The following is a 23,314-nucleotide window of genomic DNA, read 5'->3' as shown; positions in this document are numbered from 1 at the left end:
ACCCTTCAATTATCAAAGGGACCAATGAATAGCTCAGTGCTAGAAGACATGATTGCAGTTGCTTTTTATACTGTAGTTAACCTTGGGAAAGATTTTTAGGTTGAAAAAGTCTGGGAGTTTTAATGCATATTTGAACTAACCACTCAGGACTGTCTTTGCCATCACAGTGGAAATGATCTATTGAGTTAGTTTGCTGGCCTGATCATAGGTTACTGTGACTATTTTATGTGTCTTGAAGTGTTCTGCATGGGTTCTATGAAGCAATAGATCTCATGTTGTTATTTTGTCCTATCAACCAGCAATACGTAGATGTCTTAGGTACACTCAATTGTCTAAAACTTGACTGAATGTTTGTGCCTGGACAAGCAAATGGCATTCAGTGGATTACAGAGTTTTATCACATCTTAGAGTAGACTTGCACTTCATCAGGTGATTCATGCTCTAAACTCCACTCATTTCATTGATTGGATTGTCTTTAAGTAGGATGAGAATAATTAGCCAAATGGAGACAACTAATTTACAGACACATGAAATTATGGACATTAATCTTACCTTTCATCCATGACTCAGTTTCTTAACAGTAAGAGGAGATTAATAGCACTTTCTTATCTTGTAAGGCCAAATACAGATTCCAAGATATTTAAAGGCTACGAGAAGAGTAACATGGGACAGCTTTTCTGCGTTAGAGATAAATGGATTGAAATTACTAGGTTGTGAGAACATCCCAGGTCTGTCCAGGATTAAGCAGACAGTAAGGTATTTCAGGCATTTCTTCCTCTTCATAAGCTTAAACTGGATGGAATTTTAGAACAGAAACCATTCTGATGGACTCCAGTTGAATGGAGTCCATCAGTTGACTCCTGATGAAGTTTCACAAGTGCCTAAACAGAAGAGAGATGCTGTTATGTTAATCCAGGCCTTGCATTGCTCAAAATTATCAACCACAGTCACAAAGAAGGCATTGAGGATACCTTGTTAGGAATGCCAGTACAAATTATGGCTATCCTCTATAGGATAAGCTATGATGAGCTACATCACGATTGCTATTGTCTATGAGGCTGCACACAGACTGCCACAGTTCCTCATTTGATTCATAAGCAGCAGTAAATCAGAAATGTGCCTGAGTCTTTGCAGGGTAATTCATATTCACCAAGTAAGGACTGTGACAGCAGAAGATATGGACAATTTCCAGCACCTTCCCTGTCCTTCTGGCACCTCTCTGCTGCTTGGCAATGAATGGCAGCTTCTGTTGATAGTGTCATGACAAAGGCCAAATACCTTTTAAAATGTTTTTGATAATTAATTTGATGGTGGTATTGCTGGGAACCTCAATACACATTCATTATAACTTGGCTCCTCTGAAACAAGTTAAAACCTGGATGAATTGAAATTAATGGATGGTCTAAGTACCATTCATCACTGATCAGCAGAAGTCTCAGGATGTGTCAGAAGCAGTTTCCTTTACACCACAGTAAAAAGGGAAAAGAAAGTTCACACTTTAAACTTCCACTTCAATATACTTAAAAGCTAGATTAAGGAGAAAGAAATAGGTGGTTTCTTTCTCAGCTTGAAACCTGAATGCAGAACAAAATAATCTGATTTCATATTTGAAGGTGCAGCATGCGTTATTCAGTAATCAAGAGACATTTGCTGCTTTTTCTTCACCTTTCTATGTGCATGAATTTAAGTGTGTGTATGTGTATACTGCCTTAAATCAATTGAACGATCAAAGGAGTTGTTGACGCTTTGGCCACGCTTTGTTTTCAAACTACCACATCCACAAAGTGATAGCCTGGCTCCATTGACGTCAATCAATGCTTTTGCAGTGACTTCAAAGGAGCAGGCATCTGCTCCAGCATGCACTCAGGGAAGAAGAATTGCTTGCCTATTCCCCAGTGGGACACAAGCGGGCACATTTGCGTTGCTCTTTCACCCAGGCTGAAGAATTTGGGCTGCTTGTTTATCCCAAGCTTGTCTAATTCCCATCTGCAACAACTGGTCCAGGAGAGCTCTCTGTGTATTTCATGCTGCCCCTCTGCCACATTCTCCGTTCCTGACCAATGAAGGGTGAATATCTTCTTCTCTGGGTGACTGAAAAAAAAAGAGAGATGAGAAGAAAAAGTAGTGACAAGATGAACGCTCAGGAAGGTGGAAGAAATTCCTGCTTTTGAAATGTCTCTGTTGTTAACCATTTGTGAGTCAGTCCCTGGGACTGTCCCAACTTTCTATTGACATGAAAGCAATTTACTTTCTTGCAGCTGCTCTGGCAGGGCCCTCAGGTGGGAAGAAAAGACTGCCTTCCCCAGTCCAGAGTTCAAAGTCCATGAAAACAGGTCACCTTAATAACCATCCTTCTACAGAAGGTACTAAATGCATGGACAATGTACATACCTGCCTGAATCTACCTTTTAGAATCTGCTTGATTCCCTTTTAGGAAGGCTGTGTTACTGAAGATCAGCATGAAGCACTGCAAATGACCCAGCTGAGCCTAAACAAGCTGATAAAACCACCTGGGACTCCAAAAACAGGTCTCAAGGGCACTTGTTGCAGGGCTGCACACATGACATAGATGTGCCAAGATGGAAGCACAATTACTTCGAATACAGCTTCAGTCTTTCAATACACATTCAAATTGCTTTGAATGCAGCTCTCAGCACCCCCAAACACAGAGATGTCTGCTGAACACTGCACTGATGCTGTTGCTATCCCACATAGAACAAAATACAGCATTTCCACTTCTTGGCTTTACTGCCTAGGAAGACCAAAGTATCTTCTGCCAGATGTTTAAGTAGAGTTTAGGAAACAGACTCCAAGGGACGAGTTTTGAGTGAGACGTCGTAGCTGAGATGGTGAAAGATCCTGTGAACTGGGAAACATGCCATTTTCCTCTGATGAAGTGAAAATAGTTTTTCTTTCTTGATGCTGCCTTCCTTGGACACCAAGCAGAAAGGCTGAAAATACAAGCTGAAATTACTTGTGCTTATATAATCAAGCTGCGTCTATGCAAAATTGCTTCTTAATGACTCATCAAACTGCACTGTTTGTCTTCTCCTGCCGATCAGCTGACTGAGAGCAGTTGTTAGACCTCAGATTCCTCCCAGGCAGCCTCCATAAACCTTTTAGTTTTATTAGCTGTTTATAAATTATATTGAAATGCATCAGGCACCCACAGTTACAAAATATCAGTAATTGCTATATGTAATAAATAGAAGAGCATGAAAAAAAATACATATACATTTTAAAGTGCACCTGAGGCATGTTATAGTTGTTGCATAATATGTTTTGAGTTAATAAGTAGATGCACTTTGTGCAAAGAAAGTGCTTAAACTAGCTTTCACCGACTGATTTATTGAATGTAAATGTTTACACATCCAGTTTATATCCCAAGGCTAGTATGAATATAGTCAAAACAAACCTTGCGCGGGGAATGCATTTCATTGGGAAAGGTAGCATCCTCTTCTCCCTTGCGATGATGTAAAGCTGGCACATCTCTCCTGGCTATGCTAGAATAGCAATGGCTTATCTTTGATATCAGAATGGTACTTAACTGCGGCAAAATGGATTCATGCAAGCTCAAAATGCGTATTTCTTTTCATTTTACAGACAAAATAATTACATGTTTGAACAGCTTACACAGAGAGATGATAGTTTCCCTATCATTTGATTTCATCAAGATGTAATGACCTAAAACCCCCAAAAACTAGAAGAAAAAGAAATGATTTTTGCTAGTATAGTTGGATATTATGAGCATGTTTATGTATATATCTGATATATTTCTATATGTATACACACATGTATGCATGTACATGTATAGAGATAAAGACACAGAGACAGATCTCTGAGGGTCAAATTAGATTATACTAATCATTTTTGATCACCCTGTAGTTCAAGGCTGGACAAGGGACCTAACACTTTTCTACGGACACGAAAAAGGTTTGCTCCATGTTTAGTTTTTAAGTGAATTTTTTAACAAATTGCATCCAAAGTCCTCTGAAAGTTCTGGACAGATTCCCACTGAATTCAGCAGATTTGGGGCTAAAGCCAAATTCAATGTCACCATGTAAGAACTCAGAGTAGTTGCACTTTCATTTACTACTGATCTTTTAACAGTTGTGTATCTGTCTACATATTTTAGATATGTGCTGGTACTTACACATTAATAGTTATGTGATGCCTTCCACTTCTGGATCTCAGATTGTTTTATAGTTATGAATTAACAACTCCTCTGAGGTACTTGCGGTGTTGCTAGCTGTGCAGCTCTCCTCATTTTTAAGCGTTAGCTTGGTATAATATTTTTGCTCAGGTAGTTAAAATGATTGGAAGTTAAACACATGCTGTTGGATATTAATTAGAATCCATATGATAAATATCTAAATTCACTACCCCTTATCCCAACATTTTTATTTCAGTGTTTTCTTTTAAATAATTGTCTAACTCTTAATAATAGTTTTGAATACCAGAGATATTACAATCATTAGTTGAACTGGCAACAATTTCCTTCTTAAAGAATGCACATTGACATCAAATTTAAAATATCAGATTTCAATTTTTTTCCTCTTTTTTTTTTTTTTTTTTTTTTTTCAAACAATTCCATTAACATTCACTATTGGTCTAAATTCTTCTGATTTTATTTTTCTTTTAAATCAAACTGTCTTAAAAACTAAAAATATTTTAAAACTAAAATGTGAGGGATATTCAGATGAAACAGGGATAGGTGATCTTAAGAAATATCAGAAAAAGTCCTAAACAGACTAAATTTCTTACTGCTTAGAAGGTCTCCGCGGTCACAGCATTGCCTTGAAGAAGAGATAGTTGAGCACTGGACAGTGCAACAGATAAATGCACAGGATTCTCATGGTGCACAGAGGTATCAAAGCTAGCTTAAACCATCCATGCTGCACAAAGCTAACAGTATCTGCAAAATCCCACAAGCAGGATAAATTAGCTCATGATTCGTTCCATCCTGTCTCAGCTAATACCCTGATACTTGAGTTAATGAATTCAGAATAAACTTGAATACATCTTGAATGCTCTGGGATTTGTGGACCTGGTTCCACTTTTTAGCTAGCTGAATGACACCCTGTGTAGCAAAGCACTTCTCTGCATTTCGATTTTCCATCTCTAAATGGACATACTGGAACTTTTTTTTCAATACAGCACTGTGAGAATAAACTGTACATCTGAACCATGCTTGGATACTCAGTAAAAGGCAGATAATACCTCTAACAAAAAAGAAAGCAGCTGGTTTCATTACTGAGACAGAGGCAAGGGTCAGCCAGTCGAGAACTAGTATTGTGCTCACGGTTGGTGGCCACTAAAAATGGATAGCTAACATGGTGTTCCCAAAAACTGTTTACTATTCAAGACATAAAAATGTTTGCATCCAAGTGTTCTGCCAATGATGCCAGAGAGGAGAGGGGATGGCAGCCTGAGCAAGCATATCTTACCACTTGAGTCCTTCTTAGGTGGATAACCATCTGTTGGGTTTGGATATGCCTTTTTGTCCCCTGAAGGATTTGAGGGGCATCAGGATCCAAGCCTTCAGGATTTACTGACTCCTTTATATTTTGATTTGGGTTTCCTGAGAAGCTATATGTTTAAGGCCATGTTTTACATTACCTGTTCATCGAGTTTTCACCAATGTTGGTCTTCATTGTGGTCCATCTCCTGGTCTTTGATCCTTCTGTTGCCTCCACACATGATGCTCCCAACCACTCTTCATTTAGATCAAGATCAGTATTTTTATTTTGGTTCTCTATGCCAAGTCACCAAGTCATTCTTCTTTTGCTATTTTCCAGTTTGTTCTATCAGAGGTATAGGAAGAGACGAAGAAAAAGGCACCTTGTCTCTTTTTCTAAGTTCTTTTAGGTCCTTTTTGAGGTAGGACATCAACCAAGAATAACAGGAGGAACCCAGCACTCAGGGTCCACTTTCTCCTTTCTCAAACTACTTTCTTCCCTCCAGACTTCCTTCCTAGCCTTTCTGCAAGGTGTGTAACACACTTTTAACCCTGTCCCTTTATTCACTAATGAATTGAGCCTACCTAAGCACTGTCTGGAAATGGGTAAGAGAAGCAGAGGAGCAGCAGCCCAGTTTCTTCCATCATTGTGCTGCTGAAGAAGGGATAAAGCTGGGACATCAGCAGGGGTCTCACTCACAGAACAACTGAGATGGGAAGGATGCTCTGGAGATCACCCAGTCCAGCCCTCCTGTTCAAGCAAAGCCACCTAGAGCAGGTTGCCCAGGAACACGTCCAAACACCTGGTAAATATCTCCAAGACCAGAGTGCTGAACCTAGCCTTGGCTTGGGCAGGATTGCTAGAGCAAAAATAAAAGTCACAGCTTGTAAAATCTTTAAGTTACATCTTAGAAAACACCTCTGGACCCGGTGTATCCCTGATGTACCAAAGCCTGAGATTTCTACCCTGCAGAGAGCCATTTTCCCTGACCCTTTAGGGAAAAAACAGGCTGTGAACTCACTGCTGCCTTTGCACTGGGAGAAGGGTTATGTTTCTGAGGGGTGAGGTTTGAATTGAGCTCTTGCTCCAGGAACACTGACAAAGAAGCACAAAACATTATCGTCTTCTTTAAACACAAGCTTTGGTGGAAAGGGGCAGAAACTCCACAGACAGATGCTTCAAATTCAAACCAAATCTACTGTGTAAACCACCAAAAGAAAAATAGGGGAAAGAGAGAGGACTTGATAACAAGGAGAAAAAAAAAAAATAAATAAAAAAAAAAATAAATAAATAGAAGAGGCTCTGGCATCTGTACTGTTGCTCAAAGGTGATATCAAAACATCTTTCAGCCTTATTAGGCTGCTGACAGACTCTGTGCTGGCTTGCTGGGGTAGATCATTGTTTGAGTTAACGGTGCCAATTAGCTGCTGTTTACAGCCTGCCTGGACACAGGTCTGTCTGGGAGGAAAACGGACCTGGTGGGTGCCAGTGACACAAAGTGCCCCATTTTCAAAGTCCATGACAGTTGCACAGAGGGAAGCTATCTCAGCCATGCTCATTTCTGCCCAGACTGCTGTCAATTTACAATTTAAAAGAAGGATTTCACTGAGCATGCAGTAATTCTAGGCTCTGCAAGAGGCACAGGCAGGTCAGCCAAGGAGCATGAATTGTGGATAGTGCTTTTTCCTGAGAAAACAGAAAAAAACATCGGTGGTTTTTAGTGAAAGGAAATGTAAGGAGAAGATGGAGAAACAGCTAACACCCTCTTTCCCATACCCGCTTCTCTTTGCACTGCAGACAGGCTGTGGTGTGTGCCAGATGTTTGGTGGAATGAAACAGGACTGTGCAAACACACCACATCTGTAGCAAAGATGTTATTCCAATATGCCATTAGTAATATTATCAGTAACATTATTTCTCTGGGCAGCATTCGTGTTGTATGCCTGGAATGCCTAGAGCCCAGCCTGCATGGTGTCATTTTGATAAAACTTTTCTTTCAAACAGAAACCCTGTTAATTTCTTGCGCTGGGGATCTTAATTTCTTGTGCTTTGGATACCCTGTGGCCAACTGAGTCTCTGTGGAGTGAGATAAAAGATGTAAAAAAGCAGAAATAGGAAAACACAGTTGTCATTCCAGATCTCTGAGTTGCCTGCACGGTATGACCCAACCTGCACTGTGTCTGAAGTGATACAGAAAAGGAATGAGTATGGAGGATACCCAAATATCATCCCCTACTTCCACGCCAGCAACTGGGGATTCCCCTCCAACACTGAAGGATTGCTGTGAGTGAGCCAGGACTCCCTCCTCCTCCTCCTCCTCTTTCTCCACAATAGAGCTGGAGTCCTCTTCCCTCTCTGTTTCAGGAGCTCCTGCCCTTAATGCTATGTGTTTGACTTCACCACAACAACTTCTGAGGAGTGACTTCAGTATTTTCATGGGTGCTGGAGGCCAACCTGAGGTCTAAGAAAGGGGGCTGCTGGCAATGATAGGGTGGGAGAGGGTCTACAAGAGGGGGGGCTCCACAGAGGGCAATGGTAGGCTGGGAGGAAAAGCCTTATTCCAGTCTTTCAAGGGTTTTATTCCAGTATAACTCACTTTTTTACCTTTATTAGAGTTATTCACAGTTTCCACCAAGAATGAGAACAAAGACTTACCAGTAAGCTTACCAATGAACTTTTATCATTCCCCATTATAGCTCAGTTTGTGCTCATTGTCTTTCTCTCTCTCACATACACAGACCTGAAGAAGACCCATGGTTGGCTGATCTGTTTGTCACCCACTTTTACTTGCTTATCTGTAAAACAGCCCAGTGAAGCTGCTCGAAGACGAAATTTAGACATTGTATGCAAAGCGAGATGTCTTTTTTTTTTTTTTTTTTTAATAAGCATAAAAATACAAACTCAATTTTCTGGTACAAAGGCTGTGTTGAGCCATCCACACACAGGCAATGAATAATAAAGCGAACACAACGAGGTGGATCGGACCTAGGCACAACCATTTTCCACCAGCTTCAGGGCTCATCAGGGACCTTCTGAGACCAGACATGAGTCTGGCACATGTCCCCTGGGCAGAAAACCACCAAACATCCCACATCATCTGCCCTCACATAACCAACTGCAGCCCAAGGTTAAACGAAAGATAGATGGCTGGAGAGTAAGGAGGGAGGAGGGAGGTGCTGGAAGGTACAGGGGATGCTTCTGATCTTCTCACAATGGTGCAATCAAAGGACGAGCAGCCTGGGGACAATTGCATCTGCCAGCAAAGTCGATTCTTGGCTGCCGTGCCAGTTCAGGGACTCCTCCTTCCCTGTTCTTTTGGTAATTACCCCACTGCATAAGTGTCTCCCTGCCAGTGTGTTGTTTGTTCATTTAATACTGCCTGCCTATCTCCTTTTGTTTTTCTTTCCCCGGTTCCCACTGTATCTCTTCCCCTTGTTTGTCCTCAGCAGCTTTTGTTTGAATTAAATCTCTTTTATTTGCTCTCTGGGGGAGGGAGGTTGTTCAGGCTCCGTTTGCCTTGCAGCAGAGGCATAACAAAATGGGACATGTTAGGCCAGTGGTATTTCATCCGTCAGCACTATTAACTTGGAGTCCTTTGATTTTCATTCTTTCCGTGTTTCTTCCTCACCGTATAACTAATTCTTTGATTTTCCCTGCACCACTCACCCAATTTCCACGTATTATACCCCCCACACCGGTATTTGGCAGCCTCTATAAAATATATTTATATTCTAATTATCACCGAGGCCCTCGTATAACTTCCTAGAAGATTAAACATCAAAAATCCTTTACAGAGTGAACAGCAGCTAACAGGGAGTTATGGGAAGCATCACCAGGAGCTTTGCTTAACCCCAAATCATGCAGGCAGTGACAAGAACATGATGCAGGGACATACCTGCCAGCACACCCACACGTTGGTGTTGACACGTGGATCCACAAGACACGTGCAGTCACGGCAATGCACGCTTGCAGAGGGGAACGTGAGCATGCAACTCACAGAGGCAAAAAGCCAGGACCTCTTTCTGAAGTTTTCTGGCATCGCTTTGGAGGTGGGAAGTGGGAAGTAGCTGCAAGCTGCACCGAAGAAGCTGCTCACGCAGCTCCTGTCAGACATGGTTTGTACCAGCAGAAACCTTTCCTCACATGACCTGTGTTTCCACTAGAGGGCTGGAAGAGCAAAGCTTGTGCAATGTGCGACGATCTACACACAGAAACCTCATTTTTGCCTCATGTTCCTGGAGTTATGCAAACATTCTTCCAAAAAATAAAATAAAATAAAAATCACTGTTTTAAGCATCTCCTTACTTCATCACTTAAAATGACAGCCACAAGTCTCTGCCATATGTGTCTAAGATGACATGGCATGAAGAGCTTCTGTGACATCAAGCAGAGGCTGTGGCACATTGAAAAAAATAAAATTAAAAAAAAAAACACACACACAACAACACACCATTTGTGTAAGGTAGTGGCTCACAGCCCAGAAACTGAATAACATCTTTCTTATTTTAGGCATATCTCATTCCTGTCCATCCATGCATCTATCTATGTCCTCCAATGCTCTTCTTCTATCAATTTACCTATTAATATTCCTACTTATTTAAACAAAATAAGCTCCTGCCATCTGTTTGCCTGCCTGTGCATTCCATTGGGATTTTACTCTAAAGCTGGTGCTGCTGTTGTTCTCCTACTGAGATTTCTGAATAAAGAACAGCTTTTTGGGTACATTTGAGGCATTTTTGAGGAATGTTGCAGGTAAACAAGTATTCTTGTTAACCACCCTTGACCACTTCTTTGAATCTAAAAGGTCCTGAAGTGACAATTTGACTTCAGGCAGGTGCTACACCTGATGTTAAATCTGAGAACAAATGTTAAATCTGAGGACAAGGAGGGCTGCAGAAACAAGTCCTCTCAGGCCAAATTTCATGATTTTCAGGGTTAAAGATGTACTTTTGTGAAGGACCATACTCTTCAGCATTAAACTCAGCTGTACAGAGAAAAACTGTTTACCAGCAAGAAATAAAAAATCGTCGCTAATGAATTGCTGCTCTATGATTCCTATTCCCTTAAGCCTTGCAGTTAATTATGATATTAACAGTTACTGTTATATTATGCTGACATTTAGAGTACTCCAAAATTGGCACAATGTGCAAAATGGGAGAATTAAACACAGAGAAGCTAATGAGTGATGCTTGGGCAAGGAGGGGGGAATTACCCTTTGCTGACAAGAGAGGATGGCTGAACTTTTTCTCTATTTGCTTGTGATGTACAGCTTGTCAGAACTGGCAGCTTTCATGCAAAACTGCTACCATGGTGGAATAAAAGCATGAAGGAGGAGGGGGTGTCATTAACATAAAAAAAAAATAAAATAAAATTCTAACTGGATAAATCTTCTATGAGTGAGCACTAAATATCCCTGTTTAGGATTCATACAGCTCAAATTGATTCGTAAGAAATGCCGACTGTACATTTTTTCCCCTTCAAAGCAATTAATCTGATGAACAGGAATAAAGTGAAAAAGGAAAACTTTGAATGCAAATAATAATAATAATGATAAAGCATCCTGAAGCTTTTGAAACATTATGACATAAATTTCAACTTAGCTGCTCACTTGCAAACTCTTTGCTGGTGAAATGTGTCTGCAAATCCTGGCAGAGATGCCAGGTTCTCACCTGATACTGGCAGATGGCAGAGGAACGCTGTCTGCCACTTTTGGATGTCAAGGTATTATAATAACTTCTCTTCTTTTCCCAGCTATGAGGCATGGTGTCTTGGGAAAACTGGGTTCTGTCTGGATGCTGAAAGCAAGAGGCAGCCCCCAGCAGCATCCGTGTCCATAATTTGTATGGCAGGTAGCTCACCATTCCACTGCAAGCAATCTTTTTTTACAAAAACAGGGAATTTCATCTTGGCAGACATTTCTCCAGCTGATGGGCAGACATTTCTACCACATCATGAAAGCTCCTGAGCGGAACATCATGTTTCAGCTTACAAATGGACTCGTCATAAAAGAGTGTCTTTTCAGAGAAATTCACAGAAAAAAAAAAAATACTTTTCCAAAGGAAGAGTTTAAAACTCATGTTTGCCAAGCCATGTAAAATTTGACTCAGCAACGTGAGGCAGAGGGAGGCTATGATATAAATGTCGATCAGTCTTGCAGCAGGTGGGTATAAAAGAGCATCTCTGTAAGAGAGTGTGCACGCTTGTGGCTGTGTGTAGGTGGCTGTACTCCACCCTACTCGACAGAAGCTGGATATCTTTGTTCAAGTCAGTGCTTCTGGAAGACTAACTAAACCCAACTAGTTAATATATTAACTAATTTGATAACCAAGTACTTAATTAGCTGGTATGAAAAAGAAGCCTCATCAAAAGGAGACAGATCACCCATCTAAACACTCTCTGAATTGGGGATGGAGGCTTCTCCACAGCTGGTGGAGGCATGTTTCTCCAGAGTGGTTTGAGTTCCTCCCCACTACAAACTCCACAGTGAAGATGAGTCATATGGAGGCATGGTGATGCAAACATTCCCCACGTGCCACATCCTTGTTCCTAGGCCAGTGAAATGGGTGAAGAAAGAAACACACAGAACTGCAGGAGTGAAAAACAAAGCTGTACCCCCTGCCCTTCTCTCCTGACTTTCTTGTCTCTACTTTCCTTGTTTCTCCTTTGCCCTTTTTGTGCTCAGACCAGAACAACAACAACAAAAAGTTCCATACTTCCTTGTTAACCTCTATGCCTTCTCTCATTCTCCCCTAGGCTATGAAGGAGCCGGGTGACGTGGATATCTGCTGACATGTTCATCCAGCTGCCTTGTTTCCCCTGGCTGAGATATGCCTGGAAGCTCACGTCTGGCTGATGCCCCACAGACTATAATCCACGTTCCCACAGTAACCCTAGCAGCAGCATAGCACTTCCTCTTAAAACTTAGTTTCATCACTGTGATCCAGCTATTAGACACCAATTTTAATCTATTTCAAGAAAATAAGTTTTCCAGTGCTCAGGATGATGTGGCCATTGTATGAAGTGTCTCAATTTTGGGAAAGGATATTGACTATTTTTTCTAACAGTATAATGCCAAATATGAGGAAGAAAGATCAGCGGGGATTGACTTGGTAATCAAATCACCCTTTGAAATTTACAGCTAACACCAATTCCAGAAAGCACCGGAAAGAGCAGGTGTATAAAGCAATAATAGCAAAATATAATGTTTAACCCTGAATTTGGACACCTCTGACTTATTAAACTCTTAGTTCTTATGTGACTATGGTCTGCTTTCTTCTCTTTGCTAGAGTTTTCCCATATTCAAGAAGAAACTTTTTTATTTCCATTTCTTCCTTGACACTTCTCTCCTTGACATGTCACAGATGAAGAGCGTGATCCATTCTCATTGCTTCCTAGTGAATTTCCAAGGGAGGTACAAGCCTTGAAAGAGCAGATTCTGGCTGGAGTGAAACTGGTGACAAGGTCCATCTCATCTTTCACCCATTTGCCTGGAGTACATTCAAGCATAGTCCATTTGTTAGGACATTGTGAAATCCCCATTTACCGCAAGACACGTATCAGCCTTGTGTGACTGTGTCCTGAGAAGTCCACTAGGAGAGCAAGGTGCCCTCAGACAATAGATGGAGTTGGGTTGGGTCTCCTGAAGACAACCAGGGAGGTATTTAGATGGGTTTTGTATAGAAATGTGTGATATGTATCTCTAATATATTCCAGCATTTCTGTAGTGCTTCTGTCTTCAGCACCTATTCTCTGTTTTCCAGCTGCTTCCAGCTTGCTAAATTCTCCAATGACTTCTTTCTGGATTTTATTTTGCTCTTCTTGCCTCCCTGTCCTCGCTTCACTGGAAATAAAATTCAATGTCCCATTAAATTTAACAAAATTCAATGCAACTTAATTCAGGTCTGTTTTCAGTGGTCTTTCATTCAACTTACCCTAATTCAATCTATTTCGACTAACTGCAACACAGTTAAATGCAATTCCAGGAATTTCATTAAAAATAATTTGCTGCAGAAGAAATAAATAGTATTCCCTCAAAACAACAACAACAAAAAACAATCGATGCAATGTGATTTGGTTAAATGCAATTTCATTCAACAGTAGGAAATTAAATAAAAGCAATGCAATGTATTGCAATTAACACTCACCCTCGAAAATCAGGTCAAAGTTTAATTAGTGCCAGAGAGATTTTATTTAGCTTTCTTGAATATATTTCTGTCTGGGACAAATTGGTAGCCGTCAACATACTTCTCTATAATGTTGCCATTGATGGATCATTTTCCTCCCACATACTGCTGTTGAAAGAGTCATTTTACACGTGTTGACCCATGAGGTTACTTCCAGCCCCATGTTCTTATGTTCTGTGATTCTTTCTGACTTGACAGCCTATTGCCTGAAATAGCTTTCCTGAGCTGCTGTGAGCAGTGCAGGACAAAATCAGACTCAGCTGCCAAATCCAACCTGAATATTCAGGTCTGTGAAGAGCTTCTAGATAGTGCTTCTTCAGGTGGCCCAGTATTCAGAGCTGTGATCTGCAACCTCTGCCTGCTCCCTCCCCTTGAAGGACAGAGGAGAGGACAAAAAGAAAGTTATTGGAAAGTTATTTCAAAGAATTATTTGAAAATTAATCTAAGTTCTTATTAATCCCCTGCCCAGATCATCCTGTCTGAGAGATTTTCAGTTCTATCACTGCTAACGCAGAGAAATCTCTCTCCTGTGACTTCTGCATATGAATTCACTTATAAAAAGCAATGCATGTGCACCTGCTTGCTAGGGAAAATAACTGGTCTGATGTGTACTTGCAGCACTTGAGGTCCCAGGTGGTGCAGCTCCAGAGATATTAACCAGGAATTCATTCATCAGCAGATTTAGAAAAGGGATTCATCTCATTTGACATACATGAAACTTTACTCGTGAATTATTTGTCTTATCTTAAATTAGCTACAGAAAATAACCCAACGTGATCTATGTGGGAAATCTTATTTCTCTCCATTGACTCGGAGGGCTAGGGGAGATGTTAGATTAAAGTTCCACAGAATGAATTGAATTCTAGATGTCTGTTTTTCTTCCTGCTCCCATTTACTATTGATTGAAAGGTGAAGCTTTCGATTTCTCCAACATTTATATATATTTATTATTTTCTTCTCTAACTTGGCAAGACTTTGAAAACTGAATTCAGAAACACAATAATGGCCTGAAAGAAGCATTTCAGCTCTATAATATATATATTGTGATATGATTAATATAATGCAATGCACAGCTAAAACAAAACAGGAGCAAAGGAAAAATATATATATATTTTGACTGCAAAGGAAAAATAATTCCCTCTGAAACTGTTTCTTTGAAAAAATCACAAAAATCATTGAAAATAAAGTACTCCTGCAAAACACTTCTGTATTGATTGAACAACAATTTCAGATGGAAATTACTCAAATCAAAATGTCTTCAGGAAACTCCACTTACAGTACTCTGGTGGAGCAACAACACAAAAAGTGTCTCTTATGAATATTGTAAGGCCGCTTTTTAGGGAAAAGATCTGCATCACTTCATGGCGCCATGGCAGAAAGGAACTGAGTGAGTTGCGGCAGAAAGGAACTGAGTGAGTGTCGCGTTAAGGGGTGTAGCTGATTAACCGTTATGGGCCCGGTCAGATTCAGGTTACTGAACCAGTCGGACATTCACCAAAAAACACATTAACCGTCTGGGGGTCCAGTCAGACATTCACCAAAAACGCATTAACGGCCTGGGGGTCCGTTCAGACATTCACCAAAAACGCATTAACCATCAGGTGCCCCGCTAGACCTTCTCTTCACAAACAGAGAAGGACTGGTGGAGGACGTGATCGTCGGGAGCTGTCTAGGGCAGAGTGACCACGCAATGGTGGAGTTCACTATTCTTGGCGAGGCCAGGAAGGGGACCAGTAAAACCGCTGTATTGGACTTTCGGAGGGCTGACTTTGAGCTGCTCAGGACACTGGTTGGTGGAGTCCCTTGGGAGGCGGTTCTGAAGGGCAGAGGGGTCCAGGAAGGCTGGGCGCTCTTCAAGAGGGAAGTCTTAATGGCGCAGGAACGGTCTGTTCCCACGTGCCCAAAGACGAGCTGGCAGGGAAGAAGACCGGCCTGGCTCAACAGAGAATTGTGGCTTGATCTTAGGAGGAAAAAGAGGGTTTATAAGCTTTGGAAAAGTGGGCAGGCCACTAAGGAGGACTTTAAAGAAGTAGCGAGGCTGTGCAGGGACAAAATTAGGAAGGCCAAAGCTCATCTGGAGCTCAATCTGGCTACTGCCGTTAAAGATAACAAAAAACGTTTCTATAAATACATCAACACAAAAAGGAGGACTAAGGAGAATCTCCATCCTTTACTGGATGCGGGGGGAAACTTAGTTACAAGAGATGAGGAAAAGGCGGAGGTGCTCAATGCCTTCTTTGCCTCAGTCTTTAGCGGCAATACCGGATGTTCTCTGGATACCCAGTACCCTGAGCTGGTGGAAGGGGATGGGGAGCAGGATGTGGCCCTCATTATCCATGAAGAACTGGTTGGTGACCTACTACGGCACTTAGATGTGCACAAGTCGATGGGGCCAGATGGGATCCACCCAAGGGTACTGAGGGAACTGGCAGAGGAGCTGGCCAAGCCGCTGTCCATCATTTATCAACAGTCCTGGCTATCGGGGGAGGTCCCAATCGACTGGCGGCTAGCAAACGTGACGCCCATCTACAAGAAGGGCCGGAGGGCAGACCCAGGAAACTACAGGCCTGTCAGTTTGACCTCAGTGCCAGGAAAGCTCATGGAGCAGATCCTCCTGAGAGTCATCATGCAGCACTTGAAGGGGAAGCAGGCGATCAGGCCCAGTCAGCATGGCTTTATGAAAGGCAGGTCATGCCTGACGAACCTGATCTCCTTCTATGACAGAGTGACACGCTGGGTGGATGAGGGAAAGGCTGTGGATGTGGTCTACCTTGACTTCAGCAAGGCTTTTGACACCGTCTCCCACAGCATTCTCCTCAAGAAACTGGCTGCTCTTGGCTTGGACTGGCGCACGCTTCGTTGGGTTAGAAACTGGCTGGATAGCCGGGCCCAAAGAGTCGTGGTAAATGGAGCCAAGTCCAGTTGGAGGCCAGTCACTAGTGGCGTCCCCCAGGGCTCGGTGCTGGGGCCGGTCCTCTTTAATATCTTCATCGATGATCTGGACGAGGGCATCGAGTGCACCCTCAGTAAGTTTGCAGATGACACCAAGTTAGGTGCGTGTGTCGATCTGCTTGAGGGTAGGAAAGCTCTGCAGGAGGATCTGGATAGGCTGGACCGATGGGCTGAGGTCAACTGCATGAAGTTTAACAAGGCCAAGTGCCGGGTCCTGCACCTGGGGCGCAATAACCCCAAGCAGAGCTACAGGCTGGGAGAGGAATGGTTGGAAAGCTGCCAGGCAGAGAAGGACCTGGGAGTGATGGTGGACAGTCGGCTGAATATGAGCCAGCAGTGTGCTCAGGTGGCCAAGAAGGCCAACGGCATCCTGGCTTGTATTAGGAACAGCGTGACCAGCAGGGCTAGGGAGGTGATCGTCCCCCTGTACTCAGCTCTGGTGAGGCCGCACCTCGAGTACTGTGTTCAGTTTTGGGCCCCTCGCTACAAGAAGGACATCGAGGTGCTTGAGCGGGTGCAGAGAAGGGCGACGAAGCTGGTGAGGGGCCTGGAGAACAAGTCCTACGAGGAGCGGCTGAGGGAGCTGGGCTTGTTCAGCCTGGAGAAGAGGAGGCTCAGGGGTGACCTTATCGCTCTTTTTAGGTACCTCAAGGGAGGCTGTAGCGAGGTGGGGGTTGGCCTGTTCTCCCACGTGCCTGGTGACAGGACGAGGGGGAATGGGCTTAAGTTGAGCCAGGGGAGTTTTAGGTTAGATGTTAGGAAGAACTTCTTTACAGAAAGGGTTGTGAGGCATTGGAACAGGCTGCCCAGGGAAGTGGTGGAGTCACCATCCATGGAAGTCTTCAAAAGACGCTTAGATGTAGAGCTTAGGGATATGGTTTAGTGGGAGGGCTGTTAGCGTTAGGTTGGAGGTTGGACTCGATGACCTTGAGGTCTCTTCCAACCTAGAAAATTCTGTGAAATTCTGTGATTCTGTGATCTGGGGGTCCGTTCGGACATTCACCAAAAATGCATTAACTGCCTGGGGGTCTGGTTAGATTCAGAACACCGAACTATCACGGATAACCACCCTCACCCTCGTTGCACTCAATGAGAGTTATCACAATGCAATCAAGTATGGTTTATTACAGCAACAGATAATCAGGTTCTTTTGGATTGCCGGCGATAGTGACTGTCTGCAAAAGCAAGCTAGTATGCATAAAATACACAGGTGTTATAGGTGTTATAGATGTTATAGATGTTACAGGTGTTTATAGGTGTTACAGATGTTACAGGTGTTACAGATGTTATAGATGTTACAGGTGTTACAGGTGCGCAGCCTAGAAATAAACGCGTTAAAAAGGATCAGAGACTCTATAGAGATTTATAAGCAAGTATTTAGATCTCACCCAAAGGCGTCCCAATGGGGGGGGAAGAGAGGCTCAGCCCGTCGACTGATCCCAGGAGTCAGGAGGTCCTAAGGATGTTGTCCTCGGGATGGTATCTCCCCTGACGGTGGTATCTTCCCTAACATCCCCTTTCTCTTGGGCCAATTTATATTATTTTCTATCTTTTAGGTGGAGCTTGAGTGGTTCTAGTCAAGCATATCTTAGTTATGATTGATTATGATGAGTCACACCATAGGAAGATGGAAATATAGATGGGCATATAGATGGGCATAGAAGAGAGGGCATAGCTAGTGGAATATTTTTTTTCAGATTTGGGAAAAGAGTTGTTTGATTTCTGTAAAATTTGAAAAAGACAATGGTTTAGGTAGGGAAAGATGAGGCAGAAACTGAATTGAGATCTGTTTCAGTTAGATGTGCTTTTTGATGACTCAGATGGAATGGAAAATTGCAAATTACCTCTGTAGTTAGTTTTCTTTAGTTTCACTTCCTTTATGTAGTGATATATATATGCTTTGGTTACTTTCTTCCACTTATTCCTTCTCTTGAATGAAATCTTGAAAAGCTAGAACTTGAATTAAACTGTGTAGTGTGTATTTCAGAAGAAGTGGAAAACAAGAACCACAAAAACAATGGAAAATAGATTTCCTGAAACTTTTTACAAGGACTTTGAGAACTTGTGCTTTTGCAGAATTCTGGAATCACTTTGCTTTGCAGGTTTTTAATTAGGATTTTTGCTCAACACAACCAAATCAAATACTAAAAAAAAGAAAAGGAAGGGGACCCAGCTTCCTAGAGTTACTTGGTAGATTGACACTGTATAAAGCAACTCTGGGTCAGACTGTACTCATTAGCTTTGCAAATCAGTGAGTTTGGCATGGCACCATCCAAAACATAATAAGGTTAAAATGTGGTGGTTTAATTAAATTCTCATGTGCTAGGAAAAGATTTTTATTTTTTTTTTTCTGAGAATATCAAAATATTAATAGCAATTATATAGACTCAGATTTGCTCCAAACAAATTGGACAAATTTAGAGGGTTTTCAAGTTAGTATATTTTTTTTTAGCTGTGCACTACACGTATGTCAAGGTGGGGGGATATGTTTTCTATTGATGAAGGTTCACCCACTTTATCAGATCAAGACTGCAAATCACATTCATTCCTCCTCATGCCAGAATCTCACATCTCTTTTGGACTGGCACTCATTATCAATGTAACTCATTCTGTGTTAGAAAGCTATTAGCATTCAGCCATTTGTAATGAGCTGTGCAGTACTAGAGGTAGGTGGTATGTACAGAAGTGATTAATTTTGGTAGGGAGACAGATATGTAGTAATTATTTATTACTGGGTGGCCTCAGGGCCACCTTGAACAAGATTCCTGTTGTGCAAAGTTCAGGACAAATGTGGGACGAGAAGTGAGGTCCAACCATACAGCACAGGTACAAGCTGAAAGAGATGATTTCACAAAACATCGAACCTAATCCCGTTAATCTCAACCAGCCAAACTGGGTGAGAAACACCCTTCGAGTAAGGTTTCTGTGCTTTTTTCCTACAGTCCCAGATCCAGTTCTTGTCCTCAGAAAGCCCAGAAAGCTCACCTTTCCCCACTGTAGAGCAAGACTGAACCTGAAGAGAGATTCAGGACAGATAACCTATTACCAAGGAGTTTTTGAAGGGCTATGGTGGTGAAGAACAGCTATGATAGTTTATATCTGCAGGAACATTTTCTCCAGGTAATTGTCCAAAATCACCTTCAAAGGCATTGGGATAGTTCAGCATTTTTCTTTTAGCTCACACTTCATCATGGACTCTGATGTAATAGCATGCAACAAGTGTGGTTCAATTTTTTTTTCACTTTTCACGGTACAGACAGAAGGCTCAGATCCACAGACTTATTTACTAGACAGGGTCTTAAAAGTAGTTTATCCCTTTAAACAGGAATTTGTTGTGCAAATAATTTTCTGGATTTCTGAGACTAATATAACATAGCTCAAAGTGATTTATGAAGACAACAGAGGCAGGTTAATTGAGACGACAGCTGGTCCTTTGCTTTTCTGTGTATAGCATTCTGGCAGAGATTCATCCACTTCAATTCATTCCTCTGTGCCCTAATATTTTTTTTTTTTTTCCTAGCCTTGTTCTTAAAATCTTGCTAGCACCTCAGCTATTGCCTCTTTCAAAAAGCGAAGTGCTAAACTCAGCACAGAGACTTCAGAGGAACACAGGTTCCTTTTCCTGTTAGCTCATTTTCACAGTTTGTTCTTCGCTCACCATTTCAGGTATGAGGTTTAATTTTCTGGACAATCACTGAATATCCTTATTTCTCTAACTTCAGCCTGGGAAATTCCAGCACTCTTCTTGATAACATGCACTGATATCAATTAAACAAACTCTGAAGGACAACAATGGGTACGTGTATTTATTGTGTGGCGTGGCACCACCATTGGCTCTTGGAGGTTGTCTAGTTTATTTTGCATGGTGTTGTGTGCAGGACCAGCCATAATTATCTCTTTTGGGACTGAAACTTATGATAAAAATGCTAGGAAGTTAAGGCTTGTGAAAAGTCTTGTCAAACTATGCTCCAAGTGAAGATAATCACTGGAGCACATCCCTCACCTGCATCTTTGCTCTGGGGTTTGGTGGTTGGCAGGTTTCAGGACACTTCTTTTTTTAGTCTTCAGTTGTGTTGGATATGCACACATCCTGAATCAGTGATACAGTGACAAGCTCCAGCTATAGGTCCTTAACCCAGTTCTTTATCCACTGAATTATGCTAGTGGAAGAGAACTAGAGATGGTTAGACATTTTTCCCAAATTCCCTGTGATTAAATATTTTGGCCTTCAGGGGACCAGGATGCAAGAAAGGCAGTGGTTCAGAGGACAGCTGCACAGATAAAGTTCTCATTCAGCCCTCAACAATCTCTAACACAGAAAAAGCTCTGGCAAAGGCTTCATGTCACATCAGGCATCTCTCAACCTTGGGGGGCTGCAAGCAGAGTGCGTGCTGTAGTGTGTGTCCTCAAAATGAGACGGAGGTAACAGGTTTCTCTGCTCATAGCAAATCAAGGGCTACTGCTGAAGGCAGTCTAATAGGAACTTCCTTTCAAGCATATGGCCAGAGAGTAAACCAAAATAAATTTAGTTTCAAATATTATATAAATAAATAAATAGATTAAAAAAATAAATAAATAAAACTGAGAAGCTGTCTGACCTATGTAGTTCAGAGCAAGATATTTTGCTTCAGCAGTGTCTGGAGGCTAACCCAATTACTTCTGTTTAAACTATACAGATAACTTCGTCTGCTTTCTTTTTTTTTTTTCTTCCTTCCTTCCTTCCTTCCTTCCTTCCTTCCTTCCTTCCTTCCTTCCTTCCTTCCTTCCTTCCTTCCTTCCTTCCTTCCTTCCTTCCTTCCTTCCTTCCTTCCTTCCTTTTTCTTTCTTTCTTTCTTTCTTTCTTTCTTTCTTTCTTTCTTTCTTTCTTTCTTTCTTTCTTTCTTTCTTTCTTTCTTTCTTTCTTTCTGCCTAAAGAGTCTAAATGTTGGGAGAATTTATCAAATTAACTATGTTCATTGTTGTCTATTTTGAAGGTCGATTGAAGGTTGATTTAATGATTAAAGATGGGCACCTTGACTTCAGTTCTAATTTTACTGTTTTAAACTTCCATCCTCTATGCCTTTTTTTTTTTTTTTTTTCCCTCAACTCATGAGTATCTGATATGCAATTAGAACCTCTAATCTAGTTATCTGTTAAGATCCGTTTTGCTTCACTGAGGAAATCATGCTGCTGGTTGAGAGCTGATCGTTCAACGTCAGATCTGTCACATCTCTAGGATCTTTTGAACAGTACTTCAATGAGCAAACACCAAAAGAGAATAGAGTTCTCAATAAATAAATAAATAAATTGTGTTATGTCCACTCTTATCAAAAAGAAATCAAGAGCAAAATTTTGCTTTTGTCTTAAAACGCAGACTTGACAGAATGAAGGAAGAAACTTTAAGTTTGTACACTGTTATATAAGGAAAATAAAAAAGATGTGTATTCATGGAGGATAACATAGGAAGCCATGGACCTAAACATGAAAAAATTGAGTTAGGAAAAGTTTTCTAATAGCAGGGAAGTGAAGCCTTGGAATGAATTTCCTCAGAAGAATATTTCCCACACTAGCATGTTCAAAATGATGATTTTTTGATCCTATGATTATATTTTATCAGAACAACGCCATCTAATGTAAGGGAAGACAGAAATAACAACAGTTTATCTGCAAAGATTTCAGGAGGAGGTGGTTCTGGACAGTGTGCCTCTTGGCAGGGGACACACTGAGGGCTGGGAGAGTGCTAAGCCATTTTCCATTTTCTTGCCCAGCAAGATATTGTCACAGTGTCTGTGAAACTGTGGCCATCATAGGATGAACTGAGGATAAACTCAGTCCCCTGAGAAGAAAAGCTTACTGTAGGTGTGCAAGGCTCTTCATGAGCCTAAATTGAGGTTGTTTGAAGGTGTCATGGTGGCAGGAGAGTTTGGTGACTCCAGGCTATAAGAGTTTGAGTTACATGAAAGGATTAAAATCTTATTTCTCACTATTATCTTGCTGTTTGCCAAAGAGATGTAGCTATTTGTTTCAACAGGTTCTGGCTGCTGAAGTGGGCATTCATTACAGATTCATGGGAGCGTGCATGCCATTAGATGCTCCAAAAATATGTCAGTCCAGCCATGAGAACAGATTTGTCATCACTAAGGAGTATCATGGCTTGTGCAGTCATGTTGCTAAGAGTAAGCTCTATCACCAGACAAGACAATGAAACAATTTTGGATTGATGAAAGATTTAAAGAAAGCTAAATCAGTAAAGCAACTTTAGGGAAAAAAAAAAAAAAAAAAAAAAAGTATTTTATCAATAATTCAACTTTCTGTTACTTGGTATTGCTTTTTGGTTATTATTTGATGCCTCAAGTATCTCAGCTATTTCCTGAGGCTGGCCAATTAGCCTGCATGACCTATAAACTTGCCGTGGATTTTTCTTAGATTTGCATCTTCCTCGTCCCCTTACAAAAGATGGTCCTGACACGAAACTTCATTTTTCTTAGGTTAAGGTGGTAAGACCCTCTCTCACTTCACTCTTTTGTTCACCTGACCCTTCTTCCTATGTTCTGGACACAGGGACATCATGTACTAAGGCATGGAAGACGAGCTCCTTTCCCATTTTTAATTAACATTTCTTACACATAATTTAATTTACACATTCCCTCCACTTGCCTGTTTTTTACTGTTACAGCTTTCTGACAACAGATTGGTAAAACTTAACCTTAATATCATGAGAAGTATTAACTGCACTTATAG

This window comes from Aythya ferina, assembly GCF_964211825.1.
Source record: "Aythya ferina genome assembly, chromosome: 2".
Classification (NCBI taxonomy): domain Eukaryota; kingdom Metazoa; phylum Chordata; class Aves; order Anseriformes; family Anatidae; genus Aythya; species Aythya ferina.
Note: the sequence above shows the minus strand (reverse complement) of the source record.